This window comes from Convolutriloba macropyga, chromosome 3 (assembly GCF_964194025.1).
Source record: "Convolutriloba macropyga chromosome 3, txConMacr16.3, whole genome shotgun sequence".
NCBI lineage: Eukaryota > Metazoa > Xenacoelomorpha > Acoela > Convolutidae > Convolutriloba > Convolutriloba macropyga.
The window spans coordinates 17141229-17165484 of record NC_134470.1 but is presented as its reverse complement, the minus strand read 5'-3'; the positions used below and the strand labels follow the sequence as shown (position 1 = coordinate 17165484).

The 24256-nt window shown below is 31.8% G+C and overlaps 1 protein-coding gene across 4 annotated transcripts in view; it reads left to right on the top strand.

The window, feature by feature from the left end:
* Positions 1 to 312: 312 nt before the first annotated feature.
* LOC142336011 (uncharacterized) overlaps positions 313 to 24256 on the top strand; it is a 117133-nt gene continuing 93189 nt past the window's right edge. Inside the window, exon 1 of one of the 4 annotated variants that reach the window (XM_075384471.1) lies at positions 313 to 329. The gene's annotated coding sequence lies outside the window, so the exon portion shown is untranslated. Of the gene's footprint in view, positions 330 to 12243; positions 12405 to 19503; positions 19521 to 20202; positions 20329 to 24256 lie in introns of those variants that run through there. The other 3 variants (XM_075384463.1, XM_075384469.1, XM_075384462.1) reach the window with 3 other exon arrangements.

Genomic DNA, 24256 nt, shown 5'->3' with positions numbered 1-24256 from the left:
TTTCGACCTCTCATTTTAATTCCAATTTTTGTTGCAACTTTGCAACTGCAAGTTTAAATTTCTGACCGGGTTATGGCGAAGAATGGTTCTATTAAAAACAGATTCAAAATCAAGATAAATGTTATTTTATCTATAGTTTGACCAGCTGAATTGATAACAATCTTACTTTAAAAACCAAATTTATTGAATCATTTTTACTGATGAATTTTGATTAGCTATACAACTCTGCATTGGTAATCTAAAGAGCGTTACCTGAATTTTATTGCTAATTTTATCACCATAAAAAAGAGAAGTTAAACTGGGACATAGCAAGTAGTATCATTCTCCTGGTAAGGGGGCAAAATTTATGATCAGTTTTGTACCAAATTTATTGTTAGTTTCTTGCAAAATTTCTTCCGCTGTTTCTTAGGGGGCATAACCCCTTATTGTCAACTTGTTGCCACTCTCAATCCGTTCCATTTTGTTCATTTTCAACGAGAGGAAGACTAATCCTGTAACATTTTTCATTCGCGGGTAAATTTTTCCTAATGTTCCCATCTGGTTTACTGATCTGGGTGAAAGCAACTCGTGGGTAATCAACATTTTTTCTCCATTTTTAAAAGCAATTTCTGTATTTTTTTGCAAGTGCGCTTATCGAGATCTCATGTGTACGTCAGAACTGAGAATTTTGAGCATTTTTGAAAATTTTAGTTTAAAACTAAAACATAAAACTTTGTTTCAAGTATGTTTTAGCGAAATCTGACATTTTTTTTTGCCTTTTCAGATATTTTATTTCACGTTAACAAAAGCAGGTTTTGTCCATCAGAGTCTGATTTCTAAAAATTGAGCACATTTTTGAACTATTCTTTCAAAAATTAGTTAAAGTTGAGATTATAAAGGTTTTCAAATTAGACCACTTCATTAAAACTAAATCTAAATCTCTAAAACTATCTAAAACTAAAATTAAATCTCTAACAAAATTGAAAATTTAATGATAATTTAAATAATATATGCAACAAGTAGTCTCGGTAATGTGCGTTTGCACATAATGTTCCAACCCAGCTTATCCAGGTTTTGATTTAATTGTTTAGCAGATGACGAAGAGATGGAAACTTTTAAAAATTCACGCATCGTTCAACAAACAACAAAATTAAGGCTGGTTAGGGGGTCGATGAGACCTGCCATTAATGAGAGTACTGGACAAGACAAACATAACAATCAAATAATTGCAACTATTACTCACGATCAAACCTTGATGTCCATATTTAAAAAAAAAACACTAAAAAACGAATTCAAATAGAACATGAACTAAACAAATTATTCTGTATTCCATCTGTTAAGATATGAGACCCAATAACAGGTCGCCAAAGACCAGCAGAAATAGCAAAGTTCAAAAATACGCTTCTAGTTTTTAAAACAACCAATTACAAAGTGGTTAACAGTAGATTGCGTATCAACTGGGCTCAATTATTTAGAAAACTAGTTTCTATTTCATGAGAAACAATTGAGACCAGACATTATCCGTAATATGTCAGGCGACAACAAAAAGAAAAGGAAAACACTGAAACAAAATCAATTTAATTTAATAAAAAGCAGTGTTTCAACCGTTATAACTATATACAATTCATTAAAACATTAAATATATTCAATTGCGCCCTTTTTCAGGGCCAATTGGGCAGACTCATTAGTGTGATAATGTGACAAGGAGACAAAGAAACACAGCAGTGAGAAAATAAACAAAAACAAGATTTTTTTTATAAAAATGACTTATTCCAAAGGCAACTAACCTTTATTTGAAACTGAAACCAATTTAAAATTTGGATCTCTGTCAATGGATTGAGGATGCCAACTGTCGTTATAGAGGCCAAATAAAAACTTGACAGAAAAAATGAAAAAAAAACTCGCAAAGCTCAAATATCCACTGATTTAAAAACAATTACAAAAAGTAAAGACACCTTGAGCTTTCAACTAAAAACAAAGAAATTGACTTGAAACAGCTCAGAAAGTTAGTTGGGCTTTTTATTAGTGAGGTCGAATCAAATGACAACAAGAAAAATAACAAATAACAACAAAAATCAAAATTTCTTAAACATTTTATCGAAACCACAATGCTGAAGACATTAAAAAAATAAGAATTTGAAAATCTTCTTAAACTCAACTGCTGACATGGTTTTGATTTTTTTGCTTTGTTGTTCTTCAGTTTTGAATGCCTTTTCTCTGTAAAGAGTCTTTGAAAAAGACAACAAAAGAACCACAAATAATGACAAGTATTGAGAACTCACAAAATTATAATGAAATTACATTTTTAAGCTCTAAAGACATTAGTCAAAATATAACCTACATCGAAAGCATGTTTTGGAGCAGCAAAAAGTTGATAAGGTTTGTCAATAATAATACTAAGTTATTTGTTGACGACAATAGGAATAAAAATAAGAAGTACAAAAAACAAATTTTCTATAGAAAAGTCATCGAAAGTCTTTAAATCCGTTAACTATAAAATGATGTCAGTCAATACAATAATTTTAACATCCGTAGAAGCAATGAAGACATTTGATTGTCAAGTATATGCCGTACGATGAAAAAAGAAAGACATTTAGAGGCAACAAATAAAAAATTCTTGTAATCTTCTGAGAAAACGGTTTTTCAGCCGTTAAATTTATTACAACTTATTTCGTGAAATCTTTAAAAAGATGATTTCCCCTTTTTTTAATGCCTTTTATTTTCAGTAAATATGTTTTTTTGGTACAAATGACAACCTCAGATATACGCAAAAGAGTGAAAGTCACAAAAATTTTATGAAACTTTGTAGTAAGAAAGCAAAACCAAATTGTTAAACAAAAGCCGTCAAAACAGTATAAATTACTTCTTTTGTGATAAACTTAATCAAAAGAAGTCATGAGGCTGCAAAAAGAATGACAAATGAATGCAAAACAAAAACAATTTGTCAAATCTATAAAAAAAATTGAGCTTTTCTCTGAAAAGACATTATACTTATACTTGGCCTCATTTTTTTCACATAGGCTCCGTCATTAATTAGGCCTTGATTTGAAATCATTTTAGTTAGCATGTAACGTAAAAAAGCAAAAATTCAAAACTATTTTGAAAAAGACCGGCGACGCCCAAAGGTAATCCGAATAGTTATTGGTTGTAAGAATCGTAGATGAGTCCAAACCTGGCCCTGAGCTTGCTGCGCATCCATATAAAACAATTCAATCTTCCATATGTTTGCAAAAGAGATTGACTAGAAAAAATATATCAATCGTACAAAAATAAATGAAGTAGTTTGTATAATTATTAAGTAAATTTTCAAAAAGTTTTGAAATTTTTAATTCAATAAGACTCCAGTGGGAAGCAAAAACACAAGCAGCTTTTTTGGCGTTTTCAAAAATTGTGACAGCAGAGGTTAGGTCTATACTTCTAGCATATTTAAACAAAATGGGATAAAAAAACGTTTCTGGAGCCACTTTTGACTTTAAAAAGTCTGAATTTGGAAAAAAGTTTCAACAAAAAAGACTCGGATAAAACCAATCGCCAAGCTTCCTATATCTTCAATAGAAAAAACAATAGCATTTTTTTTAAAAAACTTTTATAAATTTTAGTAGAAAATACGGAAATTGTGACAAAAAACAACTGAATATCATCTCCTATTCACCAAAATTCAAATCTCGATAACCTTTTTAAAAAAAACGAAATTCTACAAAATCTTTTTAATTCCACATTATACTCTGGGCGGGCTTTCTAATGATAATAGTCTTAACAGTCTACGATAAATATATCGATCTGCCAATATTGTCTGAACAAAAAACACCATTTGAAAATATAGTTCCTCGCCCTACAAGTGGGTGGGAATAATAAATAATACTGAAGATGAAAGAAAGCTACCTACCAATAGTTCAAACTTGCAATTCAACAACACAAATACTCTATAATACTCTCCCATCTGTGGTACCGTTTTTCTCCACTCTCGACCTAAAAAATACTTTTTGCGAGTACTAATCAAAAAATAATGCCAAATTCTAAACTCTTTTTACCGTGTGACAACATTGTTTCTCTGTTTTTGGCGCCTCAATAGCAATGAGAGATTTTTACGGAAAAGCTTTTTTGAGAGAAGGTAAACAATTGCCATAAAACTGGAGCTTTTTTGTTCCACCTACGATTTTTTCAAATCTCTTTTACTGGCATCCAATTGCTTCAACTCCAATTTTGTGCTTTGTTTCTTTTCTGCTTCTGAAAAACTGACTAAACAATAATTTAATTGAATTACACGGAAACTTTAAAATAGTAATGGTTACAGAAGTTTCGATTCATTTGCAATTATTATCTTGCCTTGCGTATTTAGACCATATCCATACACCTTTGCGCAAACTTGAACGTATGTTTGTTAATGAACAACTCCGAAATCTTAAAATAAAGCAGCCAGAAATTTAAGGAAAGAGCAGAAAAAAATTCTAGAAAATGTTAAAAAATATGAAGAATAATTGCTCAAATTTATTTCTCAAAAGTTTTTTGATTTCTATTAAATACGACATCAGTTTTGTTTTCTCAATGATGTTTCTCAAAATGGGCCCTATTTTTGTTTATTTTGAGACGCAATAAAATGTGTCTACATTTGGTCAACTTTTTGAGGTTCTGTTTTCATATTAGGCACGCCTTCAAAATTCTCCAAAAATTTGAAATATATTTAAAAATTTGGAACCTAAGCAGAGAAAAATAATAAATACTGGAAAAAGTGAGCAGAAATCGCAAAATCCATTTCAATTGGACAATATACTGCAAAAAATAATACAGGCCTTTGATTATAATGGCAACATTGCTACTCCACTCTCACCATTATTAAAATTGCATAATATTTTGTTAGGTTAGAGATCGGTTACTTGAGAAATTAATTAGCAAATACTACATAATTTTGATACCCAAAAAATATGAAATCCCCAACAATTTTGACATTCATAATTTACAATTATAAGTTAGTAATGAAAATTCTTGCAGCTATCATTGAATTTGGTGGGAAAACTATTATTAGAAAAATGAACTCTCTTTTTTCAACTCGCCATTTTTCGTCTTATTGTACGTACTGTGCATATCGAGACCCAATTGAAAACTCTAGGTTTTGGCTGAAAAGTACTGTTTCTGAAAGTACAAAAAAGTAAAACAAAAAAATGAGTTCTATAACAGAAAATTGTAAATAAACCAGGCTTTACAACATTACGATGCAGAGGTATACCCCAAAATTTCCGCCTTAGTAAAATTGGCTCGAAAATTAGTTACATACAATGAACGAAATTAGGTGACATCCTTTGTATCTTACTTTTCGCAAAAGGGGTTCCGCCGATTTTGCGAAACAAAAGAACATTTGGCGCGAAAATTAGGTAACAAATCTTGTAGCATGTTTCCGCTCAATTTAGGTATCTATTATTCGCGCGCATTTCGAGCATGCAATAAGCACTTTAATACATATTTATTTGAAGCCTTCAAAGCTTTAAAGTGCTTTAAATACATGCTACCACAAAAACTGTTTTTTTTCCCGAAAAATCCCTCGCACATCAAAGACTTTGTATATCAATGTGGGATTGGCCAATTTTAATACGTAGTAATAAATAGTACTAATAAGTAGAAATAAGTAGTAATAAAGTACTATAAGTAGTAATAAAGTAGTAATAAAGTACTACTAGTAGTAATAAGTTAGGCTTAATTAAATAAGTATTAATAAGGTTAGGCTTAATTGCGGATTTTATGCGAAATCGAACAACATTGCGTGCGAAGAATCAATACATAAATGAAGCGGATGCGTGATACAACTCGCGCGAAAAAAAGGTTATTAAGTTTGTACTTGTATTCCGCGGCTAAAATTAGGACACTTTTGCGAACACGGGAGACGATATTCCCTTCCATTTTGCCGGTTTCTGCTAAAGTAGCTAATTTCCGCAATATTGTACCACTTTCAATGTATTAACATAGTAAAGACGAACACGAGATACACACATCGGGCATATCTGCCCGTGACGATTTGGGTTTACCTCTGCACTGTAATGAAAAGTGTTGCTTCAATTTTGATCAATTTTTGCTTTTCGCGTTTTTTTTGCATTGTTAACATGGTGGCAGAAAAGGATTTTCCACCAAAATTTTTGAAAATTATGAAAGCGCAGTTGTTGAAAATAATGAAAAACACAAAATTTTTGTTGAAATCATGTGCTTCCAAAATTCTGAATTTTGGCGATCAAAAAAATCGAAATGACGATTTCAGCTCAGTAGGCTTCATTTATGTTACATTACGGAGAAGCTTTCCACGTGAATTCATAATAAATGATTTTTAAAATTTAAAAGACGTTTTAAAAAACTGTTTTAAATACAAAAAATGGTTTTATGAGGGTCTCGGAACGCTGGTTTACAATGTTTTAATGAGGATTTGGTTTTGAAGGGCCGAAGTCGCTGCTGTGAAACAAATTTAATTTTTCAGAGCATTTTCAGAATCGATTTATCTTTTTCGTTGAGACAAGAATATTCGATAGATAAGCATTTTTTGATGTCATCTGAAGCTTTGTTTCCATTAGTACTCAGAATGTCTTATCAGGTTTTACAGTAAATAAATTTCTGAGTGAAACTTTTTTCAAGTATGATCATGCAAGAATAATTCTATAATATCATCTTATAAGGCAAAGTTCTGACAAATGGTCGAATGAAATCCTACAAAAAAGTCTAAAATCGCCGTGATTGCTAATTGTGTTTAAAGTGTTAATTTTAGCTTTGACTATTTATGCGAGTTCGATATAAACCTTAATGGTAGAGGATACTCAAAAGAAAACTTTCGAACAACAATAAAAAATAAATTGCGGAATAAGTTTTTTGTCTTTTTTCTTTTACACAGCTTTACTCTCGTTGTTTTATCAAAATATTTTTGAACCGGAGAAACCAGTGGAGAAATTTTGTACAATAACTGTTTTTCTTCGGATAAATTTTGAGTCGCGTGCTCTTCTTTTGACTGTCATGAAATGCGAAGTTGCATTGTAAAAATAAATTGAGTTATTTGCAACGTTTCTCATTAATTGGCTAAAAATAGGTTGATAACGCTGGGAAAAATGAAAAATTCTGAAATCTTTGCTTGAATGAAATTCGACCATTGCTTAGCGCATACAAAAGGGAAATCCGCCGTACAAAATATGAGACCCAATCTAGATACCTAAGCAGTTTGATCGTGTGATTTTTATAAAGCTTACAATAGAAAAGCCATCGGAATCTGAATTAAGGAAGCTATATATAAACATATATTTGATTTATTAGGTTCATTCTGAAACCTTAAGCTTATTATATATTTCCTTTATTTTGGTTAGTTTTGATAACTTAAATAAATTCTCAGCTTACAAAATTCATTAAATGAACCCCCAAAAATTTGCTGTTTTTAAGATTGTTGAACGCGATTTCTGAGTGGCTAATTCACAAGTTTGCTTTTTTGTTAATTAGGTACACCACAAGGATTTGGATTGTACCACGAATAAATGTTAATTAAAAGGCGAATTGCAACACGGATCAACAAACGTACAACATTTTTCTAGTCAAGATTCGATAACCTTGCAAGATGTTGCAGGAAATCTGCAAGATATCGCAAAAGGGCGCATAATCTCACAATTTTATCTTGTGAAAGCTTCCTGCAAAACTAACATTGAAAAATTTGCAAGATTCCTGTCATACTAAAATTCTTTTCAATGTTCCTGCAAAACTAAGAAACATTGCAGGAATCATTTAATACTGAGATCTTGCAAAGAATTGTAGTGTCTCGATAAGGGTTTGACTCAAACTTTGGGTATAAATATCTATATAAGTTATAAGTTGTTTAATTAATTATGCAAAGTAAGCTGCAATGCACTACAATTTTGATTTCATTTTGTGGCGATACTTTAGCTCGGCAAAAAACTTCAAAATTTCTTTGTTTTCTGCTCTGATCAAAAATAATAGATAAAAGTTCACTCATGGCACATAAATTTTGAGGGTAATTGGTTTTGAGGGGTAACCGCAATTAAAATGAATGGCTTGCAAATAGCAATACACTTTATTGTTCCGACACCACTGTTCTCATGGGGAAGTTCACTATAGAAAAAATCAATTTCTATTTGAAAGCTTATAGTTTAAAAACCATTTCATATTTTTTTATTTCTTGTAAAGTCAGTTAGAGACTAACAACTTTTCAAAATCCAGGTTCTGTTCATAACAAACCTGATGTACAGTCAAAAGATGTCCAATGAACAACTACTATTTTTATTGAATCGCTCATTTTTTGTATGGCTCCCACTATGAGTTTTCGTAATTTTTTTTTGAAATTTTGATTTTCGTTTTGAGATTTTAATGAAACTTTTTATTCCTATGACATAGACTCGTTAGCTAAAAATTCAATAGGATTCCTGAAGATTAGAAAGCGAACCTTTTTAGTAATTTCACTGGACAGCTAACGGCTGTTAGGATTTTAAAAACAATTTTTCAAAAAATTGTTTTTTGATAATTAACCCATCTTAAACTTGTTTCTGTGAACTGTAAGTCAGTCTCATTTTTGATGGGGCCCATTTTTTTCTACAACAACCAAAAGTATTATGTTTTGCGGTTTTATTGTCTAACTATTGTCTTTGTGACTTCAATGTTACGAATTTTCATATTTTTTTTTACAATTGTTGGTTATTTTTTCGTCATTTTGGGTGCCATCGAAATCTTATCACATTATCCTATTAATGACAGTTCCCATTGGCTTAGAAAAGACGCCAAATTGATCATAGGGAAGTTTTCCAGAGAAAACGTATGATTTTACTGGCTTCCACATTGTCTTCTTGCACTTTTTTACTGATGTTCTCGTTTTTGCCTGTATTTTTGTCGTATTCAGAGCCATACGGCTTAATGTGGTGACTAAATGGTGATATAGGAATGAAAAAAATCATTGCCTTCTCATCGATGAATAACTTATTAGATCTTATTCTTTATTGATTACCGTTGAAAGCTACTGAATTTACTTTAATAGCTTTGATACTATAGGTTTTCTCAAATGTTTCGTAGTTTGAATATATTTGTTCATATTTGTTGGCTTTTTGACGTCATATTTTAAAAAAAAAACAATTTCATTTCTGTTAGAAATCACTTGAAAAGGCAACAGTTTGAAATGAATGGTTCGTTTTTTAATGGCTCCTACACTTTTGTCTCAATTTTTTTTCATTTTGATATTTTTGCATGTTTTGTATTCTTTCTGTAGTTGTAAAGAACTGAGAAGTCTCATAAGCCCTTAACTGAGTGCTGAACAAGTGAATGCACTCAATGCATGGAGTTTACAACAAATAGCCTTAAAGTTCATGATTTCATTCGTTTTCCAACGGTTCTTTAAGTTTTTTTCGAAAGTTAAAGTGGCTTTTCATATCATGTTGTAACTGATGTTCTGTTTGATGAACAATATGCGTTTTCATAAAAAATTTTTGATTGTTCAAGATATTGTCCTTTTTCTCCTCCTTAAGCTCATTCGCGTAATAACAGATCCCAATGATTTTCAAGTTAGGCTCAAGTGAACATGATTACTCTCTCAGTATTATTTTAACTGAAGTAGTTTAATTAACAATTGAAATAAGAAACAATATTTAGATAACAGCCAAAAGTTTTAGGGCTTTCCATAATTTGTGTTTTTGCAAGTTTTTAATATGTTTTTAATTTCTTATCATCTTTAGTCCGTTTCCATGGCTTAGTTTGACCAGATACAGACTTTATTGGTTTTGTAAACACTTTTTGTAAATTTATCCAGAAATTTTTTGTTCAAACATAATGGTTTTTAGGACCTTTGTAAATATTTGGTTTAAAAATTTCTGGATGATTTTTGAATTTTGCATCATTATTGCTTCCTTTTGTCAATTTGTTGTCTGATCTCAAAAATATAATGCCCCATCTTTTTTCTGGTAACGGTAAATATATTTGTGTAGTTAGGGTTTCTTCTGATTGTTTTTTGACGCTGTTTTTTTGCTTATTTTGTTACTCATTTGTTTCTCGCATAGTCTTATTAATGGTGTGAGATCTCGTGAGCGCTGTAATGAGGCATGGCATTATGTTTTTCATTTAGTTTTTTTTGTTACGGTTATGTAAATCCCAAAGGTCTATTTTTGATTATCTTTTCAATTGGTTAACAGTTTTGTCATAAATGCAGATGAGCGCGGGTCAAAACATCATGTGCGAACGCACATTAACGAGCCTCCTCGTTGATTTATAAGTTTATGACAAAATAATAGAACTACACGGAAAATATTAATACGAGCTCTATAAACATGCTCAATTTAACTGTATTAGTTTTTAATTAGTGGAATCTCTAAAATCTAAATCAAAAATGATGAATGTAAATAACTAAAACGCTTTAAAACTCTCCCGGGCCGAGGTTTCCACCCATAGTCAACCGTTATTAGGCGAGATTAAGGATGTAAAGCTTTTTCCACTCTTAAATAGCAGGGAAAAAAGTGTAAGAGTGTAATTTCGCAAAAATTACACTCCTTTTAAACTCTTTACACTCTATACTCCACTCTTTTTACACTCTTAAAAATTAATTTTGATCACACTCTTGCCGCGACCCGGGCCAGATCATTGATTGTGCGTTTGAGTTCTGCAGAATTGAGGAAACGGGATGCAAAATGCATTGGCTTACATTCTCCTTGGAGCTTGCTGTTGTTGCACTGATAATGCACTTTTTGATTTTGTGTAGAAGTAAATGCCAGAGGAAATCCAGCCAGGTGTCATCGCTAAAAACGCAAAATTATGTAAGATTGGCGTTGAATGCGTTGAATTTATGTATGATCCACTCTTTAACGGTGTAATAAAGAGTGTAAAAATAAGTTATTCCACTCTTCTTCCACCGTTAAATCTTAAAATTACACCTATAAAATTACACTTTAACAGGTAATTCCACCCTTATTAAGGCGGGCACTAACGGTGTAAAAAAAATTTTTTACACTTTTTATACTTTTTTCCCCGATATTTTTCGGCATCCTCGGCCCGGGCTGTAAGCAAACCATAAAATTGGAATTATTTATGGTCAATGATAGCGTCCTGACTTCTGACATATTTCAAAAGATTTTCATCAGATGAATTTTGAGTTATCGTGAAACCGAAAATAATACCATTTTGAAATAGTGTTTTTATTAGTATTTATTGGTGCGAAAAAAACTTCAAGTAATTTTGTTTACATGATTTTTATGTTAAAATTGTTGAGCTAATTTAATTCTAATGAATGAAAGACGTCCATCAAGATGTACGTCATAAGTTTTCGGTTAATTGATACTAATGTGAAGTACCGTTAATTATAATTGATGAATGACAAATTGCCAAATATTTCGATTGATTTAATTTTGTGAAAAGAATAATACAATTTTGAGGCTAAATGATTATATTCTGTTCACTTCAGTGGGCAAAATTGTGAAAATCAGCCATCATTTAATAAGGACATCATAAAAATAATAAACAAATTAGTTATATCAGTTGATTAGCTTAAAGTTACTGGATGTTAGAAAAAAATTTGTGTAGGTAGGAGATTTTATCAACTGACATCTGATTGAGAGATCCGCATGATCAATGATAGCGCCATCAAATCTGTAAACGCTAACTTGTTTCAAACAATCAGAACACTAATAGACTTTTGTTTTGTTTTAGGAAGCTTTATCACTCTATCATTGTTTCTACAAAACCTTCATTCCTCTCTTTTCAAAATCAGCTCGATATTTGTTTGATATCTCATATTGTCTGATGTTTTTTTTTTGCCGTGAACACCAAAAAATCTAAAAATTTAGTTTTTGCTGCTCATTAGATATCATGGCTGTGCTGTATCGCACATCAGTGCTCTTATCTTGTTGCTGTGTTTGAGATGTTGCTTCCTCCACCTCAAGCTGTCCTTAAATCGCTTTTTTGTTGAAGTTTTGAATTTGTTCAGTAGAGTAGTAGTTCTAGATGAGTTTTATGACTGAAAGAAAGAAGTGTTCAAACTTTTTAACTACCGAAGGTGGCCTTAATTCGTGTTCAAATGTATTCAATCGTATGAGTAGAGGTCTTTTTTCGTGTAATTTTGCTTTTGTTTGAGGTGACTTAAGGATATAAGGTGTCATTGATGACCACTCACAAATTCCGGGCCATTCTCAGATACTAAGTGCAAATATGCACAAAAATCGCTCCTAGGTGTTTTTTGCGTTTTAAAAAACCTTTTTTCTTGCTTGGCAGACCTCTATCTATCCAGGACCCGTCTTACAAATGTACCAGACGTTTGCATTGTCTACGACCCAGCCAAAGCCCTAACCCTTATGTCCTTATTTGACTGGTTTCTTGGTTGTGCCTGTTATATTTAAAACTGTTACACTTATTTCCAAAATATTTCTTTTCATGACACCTGGCCACCGAATTATATTTCTACTACCGATTCAATAACAAATTTTCAGGTATGTGCCCTATTTGTTTTCACCAGAAACAGGAGCCAGAGTTAGAACGAACGAGTGAGCCAAGATAACAGACAAATCTGATTGTTCTTTATAACGAGGGAGCGAGAATTAAGCCCCTAATATCAAGATTAACAAAGAGTAGGTTTAGATTGAGAAGGTTAGAAGAAACGACTTTTTTAACTCATGTAAAACTTTTAGCACGTTATCATGAAAATCAATACCAAAAACGGATTTGGCAAACAATTATTTGTTGAATTGGTTGCAATGTGTCCCAAACTTTCATCGTGTAAGATAATGTTTTGTTATCATATCAATTCTGATACAAAACAATTAAACTAACGACAATAAAGTTCATAACAGCTTTTACAGGATAAAGATTTTTACTTTCCTGCTACCATAATTTAAAAATATTAGAACCTATTAGTTCTTACAAGAGTTTATAAGAGACCGTGTTCGTATGAAGAATTCTTTATTTTAAAATCTTACCTAACAAATACTTTTAATTGCGTTTCTTGTTCTAAACTGGCTAAAAATCCCCCACAACCTTTATGTAGTTTTATGCCTTAAGGGGTTTGCATAAATGACATTTTTGGAAAATATACATAGTTATTCTTTTTATAACCGATCTACTATGCCTCCACTAAACTCTTTAAATAGTTTACAGTGGCGCAATTCATTTAAATGTAATTCTGATGTCTAAAGTTGACCTCTTGAGGTGGGAGGAACTATATACTCAACTGGTTTTTTTTGGTCAGACAATTTTGACCGATCGATATATTCCTCGTCGAGATTTGTGAGTGGTTTCATTAAAAAGCCCGTCGAGCGCAGAATATGGAATTAAAAATGTTTTTTTGGATTTCGTTTTCTAGAGCGAGACATTGTGGCTAAAATTTTTGTGAATATTAGACCGACTGCGTTATTTTTGTTCAAAGTTTCCGGAATTTTTGCCTTAAATTTCGTCAATTCCGCAAAAATAGGTAAAAATTGTTAACAATAGTAATTTTGATTTTATTTTTAAAGACAAAAAATGTTGTTGTTTTTGTTCTCATTTCATTTTTTGGCTAAAATATTTGCTAAACATTTCAAAATTCAAACTTTTTCATCAAAAATGCCTGAAATAAGCTTCTTTAGTCCACATTGATTAAATTTGCTGGACGTAACACAATTAACACAACATTGGTGCAGTACATGGTGAACTCTTTCTGTTTTCACTTCCATTGAGAGTAGTCGAGGATGAAAACTTAGCAGTGTTTTGCCAACTTTACTCTATGGTTATCAAAAACAGAGCATTTTTTTGTCTTTCAATTAACAAATTATCCAGATCTAAAACATTCGAAACAATTGAGTGTTTTTAATGGACGGAAGGCACTATCAAGGCTGGTTTTGATCCAATCCTGCACTGTTACGATCCAGAAAACAATTCAGATTGTAATCAGTCGGTGTTTTTAATTCAGTAATCTTTTTTATGTTAATTAAGGAGCATAACAAATCAAATCACAACTCACTGTTGATGGGTCCAATGGGCTTCCTGGGCTGTTCCAAATTATTGTATCTAGTTTCTTTACTCGAAACATTCCGGTGGTTTTGACTTATAAAAATAGTTTATTTTTAAATAAACGATTGCTTATTGGATTTTGCTACTATTTTTCTTTTAATTTGGTCAACTTGTAGCATAGTGTCAGCAAAGAAAGAATGCCTATTCTTTCTCATCTTTCTACTCAGTTAAGAGTTAATCTTTTTGCGGTTTTACGCGTTAAATTATAGTTTTCTGGCTTTGATACTCATAGATTTCACAATTTTTATTTTTAATTTTAGACAATGGCCCATTTTTCACGTTTTTTTTTCACGTTTTTCTCAAATTATCACAGTATTGAGAAATCACAAATTTCATTATTGACGTTTGAAATAAGACAAAATTTTTGCATAAAAGTTTTTAGAGTTATGGATTATGGTTTTAACGGCTTCGACACCCCTTTCCCGAAGACTTTAATTGAGTTTTTTTTTACTTTTGTCTTTAGCTGTAGTTTTCACTTTGTCTTTTTAGTCGTATTAAGTTTCCTGAATAATGACAGGTCTCATTGGAATATTATGAAAAAGCAATAATTTATTGGAATATTATGAAAAAGCAATAATTTAGCCAAAATTCTGATTTGAGATGATATCTGATGATTTTTATGACTTCAAAACAATTGTTTTCAAAAATAAAAAAAACTTTTCAACTTCGCATTTTGTTCTCTTTTGATAATTTGTTAGCTAGTATTGTTAGTTACAGGTCAGATATGACATTATTGTGCTCCCGAAAAAATGCAATTGTACCTGATTTTTTGGTTTTTAGAAATTGTTATGAATATACTAGCTTCGACGCGGGTTTTTTTATAAAAAATTTATACTAATTTCTTTTTATTTTTGTCTATATTTGACGTTATTTTGTTGACGTAAGACATATTCTGAATAATTAAAGAAGTCAAGCGCATCTTTATTTTGAAAAATGGATTCTGTTTAATTTTTTCTTTTTGTAGCTAATGGCTTTCATGAATTCAAAATAATTATTTTCGAAAAGTACAAAATGATTAATCTAATTTGCTGTTTTTTTCTTTTTTGTCTACTTGTTACCTATTCTTATGTGGTGAAAAATCTGTCTTTACGCCTTTGACAGCGTTTTCTCGCATTTTTAATTGAATTTTTACTTGTTGTCTCTGTTTGTTGTTCTTTTTGTAACCCCAAAAAATAGAATAATGACAGGTCTTAGTGCCCTCCTCTGGAAACTTATGCAATCATAAACACGTTGGATGTTCTGAATTGCTACCTAATGGTTTTCAGTACTTCAGACTCAATTGTTTTTTTGAAAATATAAGCCAATTTTTTAAATAAATTTGCTGTTTCTTGTTTTTTGGTTCTTTTTTGTCTATTTGTTACCCGCCCGTTTTAGGGAGTAGTCCCATATCTTTACTAGTTGAGTACAAGCTATTTGGTTTAGTTTCGGCTTTGTCTGACGCTATTTTGACTTGTTAATAAGTTTTAGAAAAGGGACATAAAGTTTAGGATGTAACTAATGTTTGTTGTCATTGTTGTTTGATTTTGTTGTTCATCTTGAATTGATTTCTTAATAATGGCTGATCTCATCAATCTATTGCGGAATTTTTTACTCTACTGAGTTATTTGCGATGCAGGCACCTTTTTATTCATACATATATGTTTTCGAAAAATATTGGTCGTCATTTGATAGACATTTATACGAAAAAGTGGATGAGCGGGGTCGGAACTTTAGGTGCAAACGAACATTACCGAACCTCCTTGATAAAAATTAAATTTATTCAAAACGTATTTGTAACCCAACAGTGGCAACTTTGGATCAGAGCTTTTCCTGTAATGCTGAGTATCGCGAAGGATTGTTGACATGCTGTTCAAATTTCGATACCAACCATTATTTGATGTTTTTTGTTCCGACTCCTCTTGAGTGGGGGGGGGGAGGAACTATCTACTCGAACGGGTTTTTTTTTGTTCAGTCAATATGCGCCGATCGATATAATCATCGTAGAGAGTTGAGACTGGTATCATTAGTAAACTCGTCCAGCGTAGAATATTGAATTGAAAAGATTTTTTTACTTTTCGTTTTCTACAGGGAGTTATCGAGGTTTAAACTTCTGAGAAAAGCAGATTGAAATCACGTTATTTTTGTTCACATTTTCCGAAATTTTTGCCTAACTTTTTGTCAATTTTGCTAATATTTGTTAATTTTTTTAAAAATATTGTCGTTGATATTATTTTTAAAGACGAACAATCATTGTTGATTATTCTGATTTAATTTCTGTCAAAAAATCTGGATGAATATTTCAAAATTCAGGCTTTTTCATCCAAAATAGCACGAAATAAGCTATTTTTGTCCACTTTTCATAAATTCGCCGGCAGTACGACCCCAAACAACACTAATACAATTATTTCCCACTCAGAGGGGGGCTATAACTACTTCAACTTCCACTGAGAGTGCTCTGTAATTAAAACTTTGCCGTTTTTTGTTAATTTTACTCGTTGATTAACAAAAATGCAGAAATTATTTTTGAGTTTTCAACTAACAAATTATCTATATCTACAACTTTCAAAACAGTAATTGTTCTTAATGGACAATAAGCATTAGTAGGAGTAGTTTTGGGCCAATCTTGGACTGTTACAATCCAAAAAGTCGGTCTTTTTTTTCAGTCGGTCTTTTTTTTGAAAATTGATCTTTTTTTAATAATAAAGAACAGAACATATCAAATCAAAGCTCAGGAGTGATAGGTCCAATTGGCTTACTAAGCAGCTTGAAGCTAACGCATTTAGTTTTTTAATTGAAAGTTTACGATCCTTTCGACTTTAAAAAATAATTGATTTTTAAATTATTAACGGCTTAATGTACTTTTCCTATTTTTTTCTTGATTTGGTCAATTTGTTGCTTGGTGTCAGCAAAGGAGGAATGCCTCTTCCTTGAACTGATCAAAAATACAGTCTCGATTGCAGTTTTAAGCCTGAAGTTATGGTTTTCTGGCTTTGATACTACTAGATTTCAGATTTTTTTTGTTTTCAGATATTGGCCAGTTTTTCACGTTTTCTAGTCACATTATCACATTATTAACAGTTCGCATATCACCTTATTAGCGTTCAAAATAAAGCACAATTGAACAGCATAAAATCCTGAAAGACATAGATTATCATTTTAACGGCCTCGACCATTCTTTCTCGAAGAAATTAATTGATTTTTTTTGATTTTGTCTTTAACTGCCATTTTTACTTCGTCGTTTCGGTCGTATGAAATTTTTTGTATAGCGATAAGTTTCACTGGTTTTTCATGAAAAAATAGATGAGCCGATTTTCTGATATTAGTAGATAGCTGATGGCTTTTATGACTTTCCAAAACTAAAAAAAAATTTTTTAACTTCGCAAGTTTGTTCTTTTTATTTTTCTTTTTGTTACCTAATCTCGTTAATTACAGGTAAAATATGACATTATGGGTGTAACCGGAAGGTATCAAAAGAGATTGATGTCCCAAAATCTATTTTTTTTAAAGAATGCGTTATGACCTTACTGACTTCGACACCGGTTTTTCACAATAAAAAGTAAATTAATTTGATTTTTGTCATTTTTGACGTTCTTTTTGTAGATGCGAGACATTTTATGGGTAATTTTTAGGTCCCAAAGGCTTCTTTAGGATGTATAAACGAGCCCTCTTAAATATTTCATTTTGTAATTAATGTCTTTCATGACTTTGGATATAATTTTGTTTCGAAAAAAAAAATCAAATTATTACATAGTTTTGATCCTTTCTCTTTTTTGTTTACTTGTTACCTAGACTCACTAATAAATGGCCACATACTACATTATTGCAATAGAACATATTTTGGGGGCCAAAATATGGCTTGACATGTTTGACAGCGTTTTCTGGCAAGTTTCAATTGAATTTTTGTGTTTGTTGTTTTTTGCTGTTCTTTTTAGCCGCTTAAAAAAATAATTCAGGACAGGTCCTAATGCCTTTCTGTAGAAGCATTGGTAATCACAAACCTTTGGGATATTTTTCTTGATTTCTAATTGGTCTTCATTACTTTGAAGTTAAAGCCAATTTTTTAACTTTACTATGTTTTTGTTCTTTTTTGTCTAATTGTTACCAAAACTTTTTATGGACTGGTCCATATTTTTTCTTGTGATTTATAATTTATTTTGTTTAGTTTTAGGTATATCTGACGGTATGTTGACTTTGTTATTAAATTTTGTTTTTTAAAACGGACATAAAGTTTCTGATTTAATTAATGTTTATTGTTGTTGTTGTTGTTTGACTTTGCTGTTCGTCTTGACTCGCTTTCTTAATATTGGCATATCACAGCAATCTAATGCTTCATTTTTTACTCCACTGGGTTATTTGCATTGGAAGCTATCTTATCGATCATACAATTTTTTTTGAAAAATACTTGGGCTTTTTGGGTTTTTTTGGGATTCCCAAAAAAAATTTTTTTTTGTTTTTCTATCTGTTCCTCATTTTTTTAGACAATTATGCCAACATTGTGGATGGGTGGGGTCGGAACCTTATGTGCCATCGCACATTACCGAGCCGCCTTGTTAATTTCATTTTTTGGATATTTAGAAGTTTTTAACTTTGGTTTTCGAGTTTTATGCTTTTTTTTTGGCTTCTTGCTCTTCGGAGGTTAATCTTGCAAGATTATGCATAATCTTGAAAAATTCTTTGAAGATTATCATCCGAGTCCAACTCGGTTGATCATGCACCAAACAAAGTCTTAGTTAGACTGTGCATAATCTGATCAATTTTTTTTACAATATAGTTTTGTAAGAAAGTTGTCACTATGATAGCAAACCACGCACAACTAATGGTACTCGTGGAAGAAGGAGATGGATGACTCCTATCAATAATAAAAGGAAGTATGCGATTTATATGACTTCCGGGCTGTCATGCATCTTTTGTCCTAGGAATCACGGGGGAATCTTTCAAGAGGAAAATATTTTTATGACTGAAAGTGTTTAAAAACTTCCAGTAATCAAGCAAGATAATAATTGCTCAAGAATTTTACCTGAAAACACGCAATGATTTGTATGCCATCGTATATGATTCATCTATGACTACAAAAAAAATTATCTACCGGATCAGGTCTGACACATTAAAAAAATTTCCACTATTTTTATTATTTTATATAGCTTGATATATCCTGCAAGCTTTGCCTATCAAGATTCGGTGAGTCAATCCCCTATTAAACTAAGATTTTATTATAAGCTAGTGTCATCGCGTTGTAACAGTTAGGCCTATTTCCAAGTTTAGCCCTTAAGTTTTTGTAGATTTCCAAGTTGCTTCACAGTCTGTATTTAACAACTGTGCCATCGATGCTATTATTTTTGTTGAACACATTCAAATGGCAACAAAAAGACGATCATTGACCAGAGAACTTTGTCGCCATAATTTTGCCACGATTTTATTTTTTGTTGTGTTCCATTTTATCCGATTAGTTTAAACTTTTTGAGTACATTATGCTGTATCCACTTCACATTTTCGTATTTTTCACGTAAATAACTTACATACGGTGAATTGACGAGCAATTTCCCGTTTTTTTTTCCTTGAGAAATGCTTTTAATAGCTTGAAAGTTAGTTTCAAATTTTTCCATTGCCTTGACTCAATTATTAATAAAAATATCTAACTCTTTAATTATCTATATTTGATCATTTCTTGTATAATGGTCATTTTCTGTATAATTGCATATAGTGGCTTTAACGAGTTCCCCGTAAACAACTAGATGTTTTTTTGTTGGGCGAGATGACGTTGCGATGGAACCTAAATTTTACTGTCATTTATATGGTAATAAAATTTAGGATCCGATGCAAAGTTATCCCACCCAACAAAAAGGCATTTCACATGTAATTTCTCATGTGGCAATTAAATTTCTTTATTTTGTCCAATGTGTATGGTTTTTCTTATTATGTATATCGAGCTGACAGAATAAGAAAAATGCGAATCGCATTAAAACGCATGAAAGCGCAGGAAACGACTTCGTTCAAAAACGACTACGGTTATCTATTTCCGTGCCTCGCATTTTAAATTTCGGCAAGACGCGATTAAGTTTGATTGATAAAAGTGCTTATCTCTTCGCATCCTTCTTTTCAGCCGACCGGCCAGTAAGTAAGTAATTAAGGCCACGCCTCAGGAAGCAGCCATAATGAAAAATGGGAGATTTACTCCTAGCCTCACCCCCCAATCCTCTTTTCCACTATTAAGGATTCTCCCACTTTCCATTCTAAACCTTTTGTTCTGTGCCAATATCGCACACTCTTCAGTTGAAGTCACTCAGCCTTGAGCTGTTTTAACGCAACCGTGTTGATAATTTTATAACTGATTCAACACTTTTGTATCCGTTTATGACAATATCCTTCGAGATGTGAGCGGAATCTGTATTTGTAAGTAGTCTTTTTTGTCAAAGACTTTTCTTTTGGCAAAATTTTCTAGTATTATCTAGAAATTTTTCGCTCTTTGCTTCTTGGAATTTTGAGCAATCGAGTTTTTTGAGGTTGTGTATGCCCATTTTTACAAATATAAAAATTTACTAAATTTGTAATATGGAAATCTTCAAGTCATAGATCAAAATTCAAGAACAACAAAATATGATCTTTTTGAGTATTCCGATCCGTAATACAATCAGAATTCACACAAAGTTACTAACATTCTAAGATTTCTGAGGCCATTCCGAGAATTTTAAAGCGTTTTTTAAGAATTGGTTTTCAGAGTCTAAGAACATGTTATCAGGTAAAAAACAAGCATATCACTGAGATCCGACACGCCATCAAAATGCTTCACAGAAATGATGCCTTGTACGAGCAGACAAGCCATAAAGGTTCGTCAAAAAGATTGTATTATTGGGATCAGCAAACGTTTATTGAAAAATGTAGTAAACAGAATAAACTATAAGAAAGATTATTCTGCAAAAAAGAGAGCAGATTTAAAATCAATTTGAATAGATGTTCAAAATGAGCACCGCCCGGAATTTAATCCTAGTCGATATCAGGACATATTTTTTTTTCTGTTAATAATCTTGTCTGATCAACATGTTTATAGGTAGCACCCCAATGAAACTCAATGCAAGTTTAATGGTACAAAGAAAACACAAGATGTTCCGTGTTATGTGATAAAATTCCACAATTATATTGCGCACTGACTAAAACACAGAAATTATAATGTAATAGCATAGACACCCAGGTTGAGGCCCCAGACGGAAATTCGATATGTCCAGACCCAGATGAACGCACGACGGGGGTGTCGTGCGTTCAAATTTACATGGTCTGGAAACAAGGAAAAACGCACGAAAGTCTGGACATGAACGCAGGAAAGGTCTGATGAACGCACGAAAGTGTGATCATTAACGCACGATTAGTCTGGACATACCGACTTTCCGCCTGGGACCTCAACCTGGGTAGTTATAAATTATGAGAAAGTACGGAAAAACAGGTGAAAATGGATGATTCGTTTTATCCACATTCTGCTATGATTTAGTTTCCAAAAATCTAATTGGTTAGTTCTCAACACAAGAACAGGTCCTTACTGAGTTACTCAGTTCTAAGTTTTAAAGGACTCATTAAAACCGTGATGCTGTTGTACATGGTGCTCCTTGATTAAAAATTCAGTGAGAGTTCCATTCTCAAATATTCTTTAGTCATATATATTATACATTATGTTGATAACTAGCGGCTGAAAATTATATTTTGGGTCAACGGGTAACTTGACTGATATCTGATCCCAGACCAAACGCGAATTGAAAATCACTGCCGGCCATGTATAAATGCAAATCTAATATCAGTACTGATTCAGAGCTAATATCAAGTAATTGTTCACAATTAACAGTAATCTTGGCTAAAAATTATAACCTAATTGCAGGTCATGTTCAAGACGTGTACAAAATCCAAGTCTTAACCAAAGTGTAAGAAGTGCAGAAAAACAAAAAAAGCCGCATAGAGTCCACAAATGACAAAAGCCATCGTAAAATTGAGAAAAATCCAGTAAATTGTAATAAAAATGCGTCCAATAGACGCCAGAAAAAAACCATTAAAACAAATAAAATACCAAAAAAACTTAGAAAAAAGTTGTCATTAAAACTACCCTCTTGTCTAGAAATTACAAGGAGGCTCGGTAATGTGCGTTCGCACATCAAGTTCCGACACCGCTCAACCACATTTTTGGCATAAATGTCTACCAAATAAGAACAGATAGAAAACCCAAAAATTCAAATTACTTTCAAAAAAAGTGTGTGAACAAAGATCGCCTCAAATGCAAATAACTCAGTGGAGCAAAAATGCCGCATTACATTGATGAGATCAGCCATTAATCAATCAACAAAAACAACAAACAATAATTACATCCAAAACTTTGTCCATTTAAAAGAACTTACAGAAGCTCGGATAAAACTGAAACTAATGAAAATAACTGGTACTTTACTTGAAAAGATATGGTACTACTCTATAAAAAGGCTCGGTAACCTTTAGACAAAAAAGAACAAAAAAAAACAGCAAAGATAAAACAAATTTGCTTTATTTCTAAAAACAATAAATTTCAATGTAAGGAAAAACATTAGATGGCAACTGGAAACATCCAATATGTTTATGATAACATACGCTTCTATAGCAAGGCCTTATGACCTGAAAAGTACAACAGAGAATACAAAAAAAAATCAATTTTAACTTGCAAGAAAACGCTGTCGAAGCTTTAAAGCCATATTTTGCCCACAAAATATGTTCAATCGAGCCTTTTGCAAACACCAAAATGTGGGATAGCGGGGTCTCATTAGTGAAAATAGGTAACAAGTAGAACAAAAAAAGAAAAAAAGGCAAAATTAAATAACAGTTTTTTTTTCGAAAACAGTTATTTTCAAATTCATGAAAGCCATTAGCTACAATATGAAATAAAGAAAAAGGTTTCTCTACTTGTCCAAGGGAAAAACTTGAGACGTGTAATTTTTCAAAATACTTTTTAAGTCTAGAAAAAGAACCTTAAATGTAGACAAAAATCAAAAATTGGTTTACTTTTTGTCTAAAAAATCCCTGTCGAAGCCAGTAAATTCAAAACGATTTCTTTAAAAAAAGAAGGGATTTTGTTCACTTGGACCTACCCTTGACAACAAGGATGTCATATTAGACCGGTAATTACATAGGTATCACATAGACAAAAGGAACAAAAAAACAGCAAAGAAAATTGGCTTATATTTATTAAGAACATTTAATTCAAAAGAAAACCATTTAATTGCAATTGAAAACATCCCTTATGTTTATGATCAAATACGTCTCTAAACGAGTGCGTTAAGACCTGTCATTAGTGATTTTTTGGTTACAAAAAGAACAACAGATAGAGACAACAAAGAAATTCAATTGAAACCTGCGAGAAAACGCTGTCGCAGCCGTAAAGTCATTTTCGGCCCCTAAAAAATATATTCAACTGAGCCTTCCTCGGATGCCAAAATTGGGTTATAAGCCTTCTCCTTAATGATAAGAGATAAAAAGTACACCAAAAAGAAGAAAAAATAAAACAAATCTTAAATAAACTTTTTTTTCGAAAACAATTATTTTGAAAGTCATGAAAGCCACTAGCTTCAAAATAAAAAAAATTAAATAGGTTCGTCTATTTGTCCAAGGGAAGCGTTTTTGAGAACTGTAGGAATTCAAAATATGTCATACCTCTACAGAAGAACGTTAAATATATAACGAAAGAAATTAGTTTACATTTTGTGCGAAATACCCATGTCGAAGCCAGTGAATTCATAACCAATTCAATAGAAAAAGATATTAGATTTTGTAAAAAGCACCTTCCCCCACATTAATTGTGTTATATTTGACCTGTAATTAACGAGACTAGAAAACAAATAGACAAAAAATGCGAAGTTAAACAACGTTAAAAAGAGTTTTTTTTATTTTTGAAAACAATTGATTTCAAAGTCATGAAAACCATCAGCTATCTACTCAAGTCATAATACAGGCTCATTTATTCCCTCATAAGATGACAGTGAAATCTGTCATTATCCAGCTATTTTCATGCGACTACAAACACAAAGTAAAACGACAATTAAAGACAATTGTAAAAAAAAATCATTTAATTTCTTCGAGAAAGGGATATCGACCCGTTGCAACCATAATCTATGCCTTTCAAGACTTTTATATGTTCATTTGCGTCTAATTTTGAGCGCCAATAATTTAATTTGTGAACTGTCAATAATGTGATATTGTGACAAAACGAGAAAAAAACGTGTGACCAATACCTAAAAACAAAAAAAAATGTGAAATCTAGTAGTATCAAAGATAAAAACCATAACTTAACGCATAATACAGCAAAAAACCTAAATTTAAT